The following is an 11,474-nucleotide window of genomic DNA, read 5'->3' as shown; positions in this document are numbered from 1 at the left end:
AGTTTACCAAAAGTTTCAGCTTTACAAAAATATTGTCACATTCCCAGGGCCAAGCTAACACCAGTAGCTTTCCCCTTTTCCCACCAAATCTGTGCTGTTTAAAGGAAGCTCCTTCTGAGTCATTCCAGTTCGAGGGAAAGCAGAATCTTTAAATTAACTCCTTGCTCTCGAGTCAGTGCCGAGAAGACGCACGGAGCGGTTCCAAGGGCTCGGCCAATTCCAGAGCCGATCCCTGTCCCCTGATAATCACACACATCCACATCAGCTGAGCCATAGCTCTGCTGAGGGCTTTGCACTGAGACGATGGCACTGAGAGGATGGCACTGAGAGGATGGCTCTGAGAGGGTGGCACTGAGAGGATGGCACTGAGAGGATGGCGCTGGGAGGGTGGCACTGAGAGGATGGCACTGAGAGGATGGCGCTGGGAGGATGGCTCTGAGAGGATGGCGCTGGGAGGATGGCACTGAGAGGGTGGCACTGGGAGGATGGCTCTGAGAGGGTGGCACTGAGAGGATGGCTCTGAGAGGGTGGCACTGAGAGGATGGCGCTGAGAGGATGGCTCTGAGAGGGTGGCACTGAGAGGATGGCTCTGAGAGGATGGCGCTGGGAGGATGGCTCTGAGAGGGTGGCACTGAGAGGATGGCACTGAGAGGATGGCGCTGAGAGGATGGCTCTGAGAGGGTGGCACTGAGAGGATGGCACTGAGAGGGTGGCACTGAGAGGATGGCGCTGGGAGGGTGGCACTGAGAGGGTGGCACTGAGAGAATGACACTGAGACGATGGCACTGAGAGGATGGCGCTGGGAGGGTGGCTCTGGGAGGGTGGCACTGAGAGGATGGCGCTGGGAGGATGGCGCTGGGAGGGTGGCACTGAGAGGATGGCTCTGAGAGGATGGCTCTGAGAGGGTGGCACTGAGAGGATGGCGCTGGGAGGGTGGCACTGAGAGGGTGGCACTGAGAGAATGACACTGAGACGATGGCACTGAGAGGATGGCGCTGGGAGGGTGGCTCTGGGAGGGTGGCACTGAGAGGATGGCACTGAGAGGATGGCGCTGGGAGGGTGGCTCTGGGAGGGTGGCACTGAGAGGATGGCACTGAGAGGATGGCGCTGGGAGGGTGGCACTGAGAGGATGGCACTGAGAGGATGACACTGAGACGATGGCACTGAGAGGATGGCGCTGGGAGGGTGGCTCTGGGAGGGTGGCACCCAGCCTTGGGATCCAGCTGCATCCCCCTGTAGCCCATCCCAGGGCGGCGGGTCCCGGGCACACCGCAGTTCTCTCTGGCCAGCTCAGTGCAGGGTAGAGCCTCAGCCCGAGCAGCTGGAGCAGAACCTTCCCATTTCTCCCCTGCTGTCAAAGCAGGAAGTTCCCTATCTGAGCACCATCTCCAGCCCGATGTGTCAGCCCAGGACAAGATGTTTCACGCTGAGTTTCTGGAGTTGTGGGTGTGAGTGGCAGCCCCGGGAGCCCAGCTAACCAGCCTCACCCCACAGTCCCCAGGCCAGGCCGGGCTGTTCCAGCGCAGTCCGGGCAGATTCCACGGCTGGCCCTTCCCTGACCACACTGCCAGGGCTATCCCTCATTCTGGACACTTCTGCAGCCTTTTTCTCCAGACTTCTCGCTTTGCTCTTCAAATTAATTCAGGCTGCTGCTGTTAAGATTCTTGGTGTGCAGCTCCCACTACATCACCCCTCTGCACGCCCCATCCCCTCTAGATGATTAGCTAGGTGATTTATCATGGAATCGTAAAATTCTGGAGTGCTCTGGGTTGGAAGGGACCTTAAAGGCCATCCAGTTCCAGCCCGTGCCATGAGCAGGGACAGCTTCCATAGACAAGGTTGCTCCAAGCTGCTTTTTGTTTCTGCTCCCTGATTTTGTCTCGCTGTTGCCATCGCTCCATTCCTGGTTCTTGGCTCCTATCCCTCATTGTCTGGCCAGACGTTCTCGCAGCTCTCTTGGAAGTGAGACGAGCCAGGACAAGCCAGCCCGCTGTGGTTTGTGTTCCCAGTGCGTGGGCACAAGGAGCAGAGCACAACCTGAGGCTGGGGAGATAAGGTCACTTTGTGATTTCCAGACAGAAACCTGGAGCTCCTGCTGGAGATCGGCTCCCGCTCTCCCCGCTCCGTGCCTTCCCTGTGTGTGATTTTCCCCTTCGGAGCGCAGGTTTTTTCCTTGGAGCAGGGGCTGACACTGCACATCCCTGAGCACTGACTCAGGCCTGGTGGCTGCTGTGCCTCAGCAGTGCCGTGAGCAGAGCGGGGCTGGCGTCTGAGCTCGGCCAGCAGCTCGTCCCAAACCACGGCCCCGTGTCTGCTCCCAGCTCATCTTTGTGACAGCCTTCGCTTACAGCAGCACAACAAAGGCAGATTTATCCCCGCAGTGTTCGCCCGATAAGTGCCGAGTTAATGGCACACGAAATGTGCTGGCTGGTGCTCTGCAGGCCTGGGATCTAATTAATCTCTGGCAAGTTCCCCTGAAATAGAAGCGGTGCTGGCCTGCACATGCAGCAGGCGAGACCAACTAATTGGAGCCAAACTGTACAGCGAGGCAGGAGGAAGGAATTGCTGCAGCACGGTGGGATTTCCAGAGTTACAGTGCCAGAGCCGTGTTTCTGCTCCAGTGGAAGAGCATTTGTGCCATTCTCTTACCCCAGCCAGAACCCAGAGAGCTTTGGAGTCAGTCACAAAATCACAGCGCTAGCTGGTCACACGCTCCACAAAATGAGGTGGAACTGAGGCCCATATCCATAGGGATGTGACTCCAGGATGCACCTGAGCTCAGTGACACCATCCTGCAGCCACACAGGAGCTGGGGAGCCCCCTGTGCACAAGCCATGGCCACATCTGTCCCCAAAGAGAGCTCAGCGAGCTCTGGCTCTCAGCAGTTTCGTACGACAGAGAAGCAGATCAGTGTGAATATGTTCCACTTCTCCAGGGTTCATTTATCAATCCATTTGTAACAGGGCATAAAAATCAAACCCCAGCACGACTGAAAGGGAAACATGCTCCTGGCTTTCTGTTTCCACCTGGGTCATTAAATTACCCAGCCACCTCCTGCATCACTTGCTGCCTTAATCATGTGGATAAATTAATCCCCATGCCAGGCACACACATAGAGGAGAATATAATTTTATCTCCGTTTGCTCTTGAGCCCAGGAAGAGTCCCAGTCTCCAATGCAAGGATAGAGGGGCCGTGGGGTGTCTGCCACCCCCTGGGTGCAGTGTCCCCAGCAGGACACACATGTCTGATCCGGGTCCCAGGGTCACAGCAGGGATGTCCCAGCAGCAGCAGTGACCACAGGAGCACGAGCAAACACACGGGCACTGCCCTGGAGCCTGCCTGGCTCCCACCATCCCCAGGGCAGCTCCTGCCCACCCCCAGGTGTGCCAGCCCAGCCAGGTGTGCACAGACCTGCGCTGCTGGGTGGGGAGGGGACACGGCCCCAGGGACGTACAGACAAGCGGTGGGAAGGTTTAACAACACGTAGCCAAGGCAAACCAATGTCCAAGCTCCAGGGAATTATATCCATGGAATTAGAGAGTTGTTAAGGCTGGAAAAGACCTCTAAGTGCATCAAGTCCAGTTGTCAACCATGCAACACCACCACGTTCAGCACTGAACCTCTTCCTTGAAAGCCATATCCAAGTGTTTTTTTGAACACTTCCAGGGATGATGACTTCACCACTTCCCTGGGCAGCCTCTTCCAAAGCTTGGTAACCCTTTCAGTGAAGAAATTATTCTGAACATCCAACCTAAACCTCTGCTGGCACAACCCGCGGCTGTTTGCCCTTATCCTGTGGGTTGTTCCCTGGGAGAAGAGCCCGATGCCAAATCGCTGCCACCTCCTTTCTTCTCAGTCCTTCCACCCCCACCTTGTGCCGTGTTCCCAGCAAGGCAGGAGGAAGGGAGCGTGTTTAGACGGCAACCTGCGCTCAGCAGCGTTTGCACACCGAGCTCTGAGCCCGCCTGGCCTGAGGCCGAGCGGGGGAAAAACAAAGCGCGTGCCAACGCAGCGAGTGCCCGGTGCCAGCTTGGCTGCGGTCCCTCGCTGCCGCAGAGCGGTGCCCGACAGGCACAGGCAGCGCTCGGGCCGTGCCCAGAGCCAGCGTGTGCGCCATCCGTGCCTGGCAGCAGCTCCGGGGAGCCGCGCTGCGCCGGTGCCCATCCCGTGCCAGCCCAGCGGGGCAGCCCGGGAGCGGCAGCGGCCGGGAACGGCTCCCAGGGCTGTTCGTCAGGGCACAAGTGGGTGCAGAAACCAGGGCTGCTGCCCGCTGCCCCGAGAGCCAGCAGAACACGCTGTCCTGAGGACTCACTGCGGATTGTAGCACATCCCGAAAGGAGAAAACGCCCCAAAGGAAGGGAAGCTGTTTTGGCAGCAGGAGAGGGGAAAGTTCAGGTTGTGGATGAAGACTGAAAACAGCTTTCAGGGGAGTGGTGAATTTAATTTTCTGAACTGCAGTGAACTCTTGTTCCAGATGCCAGGAAAAAGGTTTGGAATGTCACTGGGGAAGGTGAACATCTTTCCTGGGAGCTCCAAGCCTTGCTGAGCACTTCAGCTGCTGAGAGGAAGCAAATTCACTCTCAAGGGACAGCCAGCAAGCCCGTGTTCACTGTGGTGGCAGGATCTGTGGTAAATGGTGTTAATTAAGCAGCACATTCCAGCAAGTGTAATGCCGCCGAGTTCCCAAGTGAACCGAGGGCAGCGTGTCCCACACAGACTGAACTGTGTCACCGTGCTCTGGGCACACCCGACGGTGGGAACAGAATTAGAAACAGAAGTGGGTGCAAGGGACAGAGCAGATCTTCTCACGTTCCCATCAGGACATTGCTGCCAATAGGTTCTGGTTCCCCTCGCCTCAAACAGAAGCGGGGTTTGCTGCTGCCTGGTTTATCAGCGTGGGCAGGCAGGCTTTCCATGGGATTATGCAACTCCTGGAACATGGAGGCAAAAGGGACCTCGGAGCAGGGCTCCTGGGGCTGCACCAGGGGACAGAGCAGTGTCAGGAGAAACTCTGATCTCCCCTGGACTGGTGTGATCCCAGAGATAAAGCCTAACCATGGACTATGGTAAATGGGAGGACAGACTAACAGCAGGGATAAGGAGAAGTGATAAGGAGCCAAAGGAATGTAAAGATCAAAAGGAACTTAGGCAGAGCTGAATGCCTTCCTGCACAGAGCAGTCTGGCCAGGGAGTGACCATGCTGCAGTTTAACTGTTTCATTTGCAGCAAAAGAGAGAGAAAAACGGGACTCTGTGGCAGCAACAGAGCGTGCAAATCCATCAGAGCCCTGGCAGAGCTGCAGACAGGTCTTCAGGGAGACAATGCTCTGTCTGTGGGGAGCCAGCCCAGCTCAGGATAAAACATCTCAAATAGCTGCTGTCATCAGCACATCTCCCCCATCCTCACGGATGGGCTGCGCTGGAAACCAGAGCTCCCAGGCAACCGCAGCGCACTTTCCAAAGCTTTAGAGTCAGTAGCAAAGGCAAAGCTCTTCCTAAGCTTCTTATCCCTGTGTGTGTGATGGCTGGGGTTGGACCATCAGCAGCTCGGAGCCTTGTGTAAGCTCCAGTGGATCAGCAGTGAAACTGGAGCCTGGTGACCTTCAGTATCTCCCTCACCCTGTGTCTCTTCTTGGGAACTCCTGTCAGCACCGGAGACCCTGGATTCATTTTTAGGGTGATGAGGAGCAAAGCCAGCAGGGTCCCAGGTTAGAAACCATCCAGGCACGCAGGATTTTCATTGTAATAATAGCAACCCCAGTGTCTCCCGCAGTAATCCCAACCAGCAGCGTCTCCTGAAGCCAGAGAAACCCCACACAGCTCCCCGAGCCTCGCAAATGAGCTCCATTATCTTGGCCGGGCCTTCCCTCTCTCCATCTGCTCTGAGCAGTGGGAAAGCAGCGGGGTTTGAGCTCCCGCCTGCTGCAGGGAGCAGCTGAACCTGCAGCAGCCAAACCAGCCTGGCCTCACAGAACAGAGGCTGGGCATGGACAGCCCCGGGGTGGCACAGGAGAGCAGGGTGACCTGAGCCTGGCACACGATCGTCACTCACACCAGTCACTGCACCCCCGAGCTCATGGCACTCAAAATAAATCCTGTGTCTGCTGCTACTGCTCTCTCTTGGATGCTGGCCGATGGCAAACGGGGCTGAGTTTCCTGTGAATAGGACTCGTTCTGGAAAGGAGCTGCCCGTCCTGCTGGGCAGCAATCTGTGCGCAAATCCCAGAGCTGATCTCGCCGTGGGCTGAGGCCTCAGCCCTTGGAGCAGTCCTGGGAGAGGGGCAGGCCCTCTGTGTCCTGATTCCAGCGGCACCCACAGCCTGCTGGACAAAGCCTCGGCTGCCCGAAATACCTGCCCGAAATACCTGCTGGATGGCTTCGGCAGCTGGGAAACCTGAGCCGGCTCCTGCCGAGCTATTCACGGGTGCCTTTGCTCAAAGTCTTGTCATCTCAGGAGAAGACAAAAAATACCCGTGGGCAGAGCACCCAAACAGCCTGGGAACCTGTCCGGGAGCACTGTGCTGTGCCCTTTTGGTGTGGTGAGTGGCACCAGACACTGCCCCAACATCAGCCCCTCCAGCGTGCCAGGATGGCACCTGCTGTGGGATATCCCACTGGGAATGCTTCCCTGCCATGGGGCATCCCACTGGGAATGCTTCCCTGGCTGGGCATCCCACTGGGAATGCTTCCCTGGCTGGCCTATCCCACTGGGAATGCTTCCCTGGCTGGGATATCCCACTGGGAATGCTTCCCTGGCTGGGCATCCCACTGGGAATGCTTCCCTGGCTGGGATATCCCACTGGGAATGCTTCCCTGGCTGGGCATCCCACTGGGAATGCTTCCCTGGCTGGGCATCCCACTGGGAATGCTTCCCTGGCTGGCCTATCCCACTGGGAATGCTTCCCTGCCATGGGGCATCCCACCAGGCTGAACCCCCAGCTCTGCCAGCCTGGCTCCTTAGGGGAAGAACAGGAGGAACCTGAGATACTTCAGAAATACTAACTCAGAGAACTTGGTAAAAAAGGGCCAGGACAAAGCAAGCAGGGAAAAGCACTGAAACCAGGGAGTGAACAGTCAAACACAAGGTAACATTCAGTGTTTAAAACCCAAAAGCTCAGGAGACATGAGAAACCAAAGCCCCGAGAAATGTCCTCTCAGAGTCCCCTCAGCTGGCCAGCCTGGCCGTGTCCCCTGCAGCCCCCTCGGTCACTGCCTCTCTGTGACACCAGGCCCTGGCAGCGCTGTGCCAGGAGCAGCCTGGGCAGGGCTGTTCGTGCTCACAGCCAGGAGCTGCTGCTGTGCTGTGTCCTCAGCAGAGCCTTCCAGGCTGCTGCACACTCCATGTGCTGGTTCCAGCTGCTCTGCACCTGGACATTCTGGTGTTTGCACCGAGGAGGGAAAGAAAATAACTTGTATTTTAAATAACAGCTTAAATCCTGGAGCATGAGACCCAAACTTTGGGGAGGACAGCCTGTTGCCAAGCCACCCTAATCCCAGCCTTTTCCTTCTCTTTGTTTAGCATTCCTCTAATGGAATTTGGGCTACGGCTAATGCTGATTAACATTTCCATGTTAGTTATTTCACATAATCTCTTCTCCAGCTGTGGCAGAGCCTGGAAACGCACCATTTATCCTTGTTCAGTCCCTGCTTCCCAATCTCTTCCAGCCAAACCACTGGGACTGCAAGGCTGCTCTGTTTAGCTGCCCCTAACGTGGATCGATTCCTGAATGCAGGGATGGTGTCCTTTCCCTCTAAACCTGCAGGTGGGTAACAAGACTGTGATTGCAGGCTGACCCTGAGGTGGGAGCAGGGCTGCGGGCAGGCAGCAGCACACACAAGGCTGAGCAGGACGTTTCTGTGGTGGGGCACTGGTAACTGCCAGCCCAGAATAATCCAGCTAATTTTACACCTGCACTCATCCTTCCCTGCGGGATTCAGCGCCAGAGACCTAAAATTAGGGCAGGTTACAGACACAGTCCTTAACATGTTAAAAGTAGAAACATGCCAGTGGATGCAGGGCTCTCATCCCAGCGCTCCCACTCGGGCCAGGGGACATTCCAGACACCACTGGGGCACCTCCCAGCTTTGGTTACAGCCCCTGGGTGCCGCACACGAGGGCAGGAGGTGCTGGGGTGGCACACAAGGTGCCCACACTCTGCAGGTCACCCACCAGAACTTCAGTCACCGGTGTCACAGCCGGGCAGAGCTGCCGTGCCCCAGCTCCAGCCGGCCCAGCACTCCTGCAGCCTCCAGCACTGCCCTGGGCATGCAGGAGCATGGAGCCGAGGTGGCAGGTGACAAGCCAACCCCTGACAGCCCTCTGTCCTGCTGCACCTTCTCCTTCCAGCACCGACCCTCACCTCCATCTGCCTCGGTTTCCCCTGCTCCTGCAGAACTGATCCCATCTCCTCAGAGGACTGGCTGAGGCACCAGTTTGGGATTATTCTGGCATAACTGTTCTCCCTCTCATTAAAAAGAAATCATTTTTGGTGACACAACAGTTGTTAATTAAAATTAATTTTTCTCTATCATTAATTCTCCATGGGTGAAAAAAGATATCATTATATGTGTGACTGCGTCTGTTTGCAGGATATAATCAGAGCCTACTGTGATGTTGACTCTATGGAAGGACCAGCGTTTTCTTTGCCCAGACCTGCGGGCAGGTGAGGCAGCAGCTGCCGCACAGGTTCAGCTGGGGCAGCCACACTGCAGAGCAAATCACAAATCACAAATCACAAATCACGGGGAACAGCTCCTGCTGGGAAACCCCGAGAGACAAAGAATCCCGAGGGGCTCCTCCCCGGCCGCTCCCAAGCGCTAATTGCTGAGCCGCTGGGCCACGAAGCGATGGCCCGGGCCAGTCATTATCCCTCCTCCTCCTCCTCCTCCTCGGAGCATCACCTGCACCTGCGGCCGGGTGCGAGCGCAGGCTCGGGGTGTCGGGTCAGGGCTCCCCGCACAGGTCTGGGTGTGGTGGCGATACCTGCCCTGCCCTGCCCTGGGCTGCCAGCGGCAGGAGGGGCTCGGCCAGGCCTGCATTCCTCGCTCCCGGCATCGCCCTGCGCTGAGCAAGCCAGGGAGGAGCAGGGACAATCGGCACAGCCCGGTGGCTGCCGTGCCGCGCTCTGCTCTGTCCCGCTGTCCCTCGGATGGCAGCGGGCACTGGCACCTGCCCTGCTGCTGTATGGAACAGCAGGCTCTGGGAAGGGAAGGGCCAACTTGTCCCTAAGCACGGAGCGTCCTCTCAATGCGGGGAAAGAACAGAGAGCGGGGCAGCCTCTCAGTGCAGGGAGGGCACAGGGAGCGGGGCATCCTCTCAGTGCAGGGAGGGCACAGGGAGCGGGGCAGCCTCTCAGTGCAGGGAGGGCACAGGGAGCGGGGCAGCCTCTCAGTGCAGGGAGGGCACAGGGAGCGGGGCATCCTCTCAGTGCAGGGAGGGCACAGGGAGCGGGGCATCCTCTCAGTTCGAGGGCACAGGGATCGGGCATCCTCTCAGTGCAGGGAGGGCACAGCTGTTCTGGTGCCAGCTCGGAGCCCCAGCCCGATAACCCAGCGTGGCTGTGGGACTCGGGTGGTGATGCTGATCCCGTTTCCATGGAGAGCTCCATAGAGAGCAGGAGGGATGCAGAAGGGTGGGAGCTCCATGGGCGCAGCACTGGGGCCCTGGATAACGAAGCCCTGTTGTTTTATACGGGAAGGGACGCCGGGTTTCCACTCCCCACCCAGCTGAGGAACAAAAGCAGCGACTGTGGCAGCGGGAGGGGCTGACAGCGCTCCCGCAGCTGCACAGGGAGGGCGTCCCGAGCCAGCTCACACCGCACGGCTCTGGAAAAGGCACTTCCCTGGGGCTGTCACAGGGCTGGCAGCCAGGGCAGCCGCTCAGCACTGTCCCCCGGCAAGGCTCCCCAGGTTCAGGGGTGCCCGTACCCCAGCAGGGACTCACGGGCCCACGGCTGCAGTGTCACAGCAGAGCGTGCACAGGTTTGCGTTTCCCAGCTCCATTAGCCGGCCTAACGAGGTAATGACACCCCTGTCCAGCCCTGGCCTTTCCCAGATCACCGAGCTGCTACTGAGAGGCTGTTTTAGAGAATAAACTAATTAGCCAGCAGCCTTCACTGCTGCATTGAGCAACCCCTCAGTGCCAATTACAGGTGAGGGCAGCGGCTGAGCCAGAGCTGCTCCCTGGCCCTGCTGCCCTGGCTGCTCCTGCCAAGGACAGGGACAGGATCCCGTGGGACTCCCACCCTCCACTCACTCATGTGGCCAGTGGCTGTGCCTGGCCAAGGCCTTCCAGAGCCTCCAGCAGCTGGTGAAGCCATGGGAATGGACACCTAATAGCGCCACCCAGCAGCAGGGTCCTCAAGGAGACACACGGCTCCTGGCAGCCCCTGGCACCCCCTGCTCGAGGCCCAGGGCAGCTGCAGAAAGCTGCTTTACTCCAGAGAAGCTGATTACAGCTCCCTGGCACCCAGGAAGGCCACACAGGCAGCAGAACCCACATGGGGCTGAAGGATTTGGTGCTGCTTTTGCTCTGGGGGTACCAGCAGGTCCTTGAGGTGATGGGGCAGGGGAGCCTCCTCTGCAGCACTCCCTGCATCTCTCCACCCTTCATCTCATTAATTCCAGTTAATAATTAGCAGGAGGGAGTAGGGCAAAGCCTTGGCATAATCCTGGTGTGGCATTAGAGCACAGAAAGCCCAGTGAGCACGTGCCTATTGCAGGTAACAGGGAGCCCCATGGAGCCTTAATGGGCTTTGGGACCCGTTAGCTCCTTATCCCCTGCAATAAGCTCCTTGTCCCTTGCAGAGAGCTCCAGAAGCCCCAGCAGCTCTGACAGCCCCGGCTCCTTCCCTCGGCCATGTCAGGGCTGAGCCCCCAAGCCCCCCCAGCACAGATCCCTGGGCAGGGCACAGCTCCCGGCACAGCCCGAGGCACAAGGACATGGCACACGCAGGACACAGCCAGGAGGATACCAGGACATGGTTATGGGGCACTCACCTGTGCAGATGCCATGGCTGAGCTGGGGCAGTGCCACAGGGATCACTCTGCTCCCTCTCTCCTCTCCTGGCTGTCCCGAGGCAGCAGGGCAGGGACGGAGCAGCGTTGGGATCGCTCTGCTCCCCCTCTCCTCTCCTGGCTGTGCCAGGGCAGCAGGGCAGGGATGGAGCAGTGTTGGGATCACTCTGCTCCCCCTCTCCTCTCCTCTCCTGGCTGTGCCAGGGCAGCAGGGCAGGGATGGAGCAGCACTGGGATCGCTCTGCTCCCCCTCTTCTCTCCTGGCTGTCCCGAGGCAGCAGGGCAGGGACGGAGCAGCGTTGGGATCGCTCTGCTCCCCCTCTCCTCTCCTGGCTGTGCCAGGGCAGCAGTGCTGGGATGGAGCAGTGTTGGGATCTCTCTGCTCCCCCTCTCCTCTCCTGGCTGTGCCAGGGCAGCAGGGCAGGGATGGAGCAGTGTTGGGATCACTCTGCTCCCCC

This window comes from Melozone crissalis, unplaced genomic scaffold (genome assembly GCF_028551555.1).
Source record: "Melozone crissalis strain CALT ecotype California unplaced genomic scaffold, PUWL_Pcris_2 ptg000014l_1, whole genome shotgun sequence".
NCBI lineage: Eukaryota > Metazoa > Chordata > Aves > Passeriformes > Passerellidae > Melozone > Melozone crissalis.
This window is presented reverse-complemented; position numbering follows the sequence as displayed.